The sequence below is a fragment of the Choloepus didactylus genome, chromosome 15 (genome assembly GCF_015220235.1).
Source record: "Choloepus didactylus isolate mChoDid1 chromosome 15, mChoDid1.pri, whole genome shotgun sequence".
Classification (NCBI taxonomy): Eukaryota; Metazoa; Chordata; class Mammalia; order Pilosa; family Megalonychidae; genus Choloepus; species Choloepus didactylus.
Genome location: NC_051321.1, coordinates 59,472,569 through 59,475,050, shown reverse-complemented (window position 1 = coordinate 59,475,050; position 2,482 = coordinate 59,472,569).

The following is a 2,482-nucleotide window of genomic DNA, read 5'->3' as shown; positions in this document are numbered from 1 at the left end:
GAAACCAAATATGAACCCTAAGGACTTTTGTTCTTTGTGGAAATACTGACATACCAGCAAAGAAAATATGTTAAACCTTTCACAGCCCAGGTTTATTTCATGTTACAGTAGAGGATCTAAGGCTTTCTGTGGTTAATAACTGCCATTTTCTTGATCATTTACTATGTGCCAGGCACTGCATAAAGCACTTCACATTCATATTTCAGAACTTTATAAGAAGATACTGCTATTATATCTCATTTTACAGATGAGGAAACAGATTCAGAGAGATTTCACATCTTGAGGGTGGGGTGGAGTCAGGATTTAGATGCAGGCATTTTGATCAGGATACCACCAAACATAAGTGATGGTAGTGCAGTGTTGCGAAACCTTTCTGCAGTTCAAGTCAAGGGGATGTGCATTTAAATTCCCACTGTTGTCTCTTATTAAATGTGTGTCTTTTTGTCAAGTCTTAATCCCTGTCTTTCAAAACAATTTTCTATGCTCACCTGACATTGCTTTAGTTCTGCCTGTTTTTATGTTTCACAATTTATTATTCCTTTTATGAGTGCTATTTCTGCCTTTATATTTTTGAAAAGCTAAGTATATATTTTTGTTTTATATTTGTTCTATTTTTAAAATTGATATCCAATAAAATTGACTTTTCTTTGGCATACAGTTCTATGCATTTTAACAACTATATGTAGCCAACACCACAAACAGGATACAGAACAGGTCCATCACCCCCCAAATTCCCTGTGCTCTCCCCTTTTTAGTCACACACACCCCTTCCACCCCTGTTTTCCAGCAACCATGATCTGTTTTCCATCACTGTAGTTTTGCCTTCACCAGAATGTCATATAAATGGAATCGGATGACATGTAACCGTTTGAGAATGAGTTCTTTCACTCAGCATAATGCCTTTGATATCCATCCATGTTGTTGCATGTATCAGTTCATTCCTTTTTATTGCTAAGTAGTATTCCATCATATGTATGTACAACAGTTTGGTTATTCACCTGTTGAATGATATTTGGGTTGTTTCCAGTTTGGGACAGTTATGAATAGAGCTGCTACAAATATTCATGTACAGATATTTATGTGAACATAAGTTTTCATTTCCCTAGCAGTAAATAACTAGGAATGGGATTGCTGGATCATAAAGTGTGTCTTTAACTTTGTAAGAAATTGCCAAACTATTTTCCAAAATAGCTGTACCATCTTGCATCCCCACCAGTAATATGTGATAGTTCCATTTGCTCTGTAACTTGCTTGGCAAGTCAACATTTGATATTGTCAATATTTTTTATATTAGTCATTCTAATAGGTGTATAGTGGCATTTCATCATGGTCTTAATTTGTGCTCAATAAGAGCTAATCATGTTGAGCATCTTCCACTGTGATTATTTTGCTATCTGTATGTGATCTTGGAGAGGTGTAGTTCAATTCTTTTGCCCATTTCTAATTGGATAGTTTATTTTCTTACTGTTGAGTTTTGACAGTTCTTTGTATGTTCTGGTTACAAGTCCTTTCTTATATATATGATTTGAAAATATTTCTCCCTGGATCTAGCTTGTCTTTTCATTCTCTTAATGGTATCTTTTAATGAGCAAGAGATTTCAATTTTGGTGAAGCACAGTTTATGCCATATTTTCTTTAATGGATCATGGTTTAGGGGGGTCACAATCTAAGAATTTTGCTTTGGCTAACCCCAGGTCACAAAGATTCTCTCCTGTGCTTTCTTCTGAAAGTTTTATAGTTTTATGTTTTACACTGACATTTGTGATCCATTTTGAATTTTTGTGTATGATGTGAGGTTTATGTTGAGGATCATTTTTTTGTGTATGGGTTTCCAATTGTTCCAACACCATTTGCTGAAAAGAGTTTTTTAGCCATTGATTTGTATTTCTACTTCTGTCAAAAATCAATTGACCATATTTATGTACATCTATTTATGAACTCTCTGTTCTGTTTCATTGATCTATGTGTCTATTCACCAGTACCACACATCTTAATTAGTGTAGTTTTATGGTACATCTTTAAAATAGGCAGTGTGAGTCCAACATTGTTCTTTTTCAAAATTGTTTTGGCTATTCTAGTTCCTTTGGCTTCCCATATAAATTTTAGAATCAGCTTTTCTGAAATTACAAAAAAAAAAATCTGGCTTTGATTGCATTAAATCTATAGATCAATTTGAGAACTGATATCTTAACTCTTCTAAGTCTTCAAATCCATGAATATGTTATGTCTATTTATTTAGGGTTTCTTTGATTTCTTTCATCAATATTTTATAGACTTCACCCTACACATGTTTTGTAGATTTATACCTAAGTTTTGTTTATTTTGTTTTGTTTCTCTTTGCTTTCTATTTTGATTTGTTCATTGTTGGTGTATTTAAATACAATTGATTTTTGTGTGTTAATTTTGTATCCTGACATCTTGCTAAATTGGCTTATTAGTTCTGGAAGCTTTTTTTGTAAATTCCATGGAATTTTCTACGTAG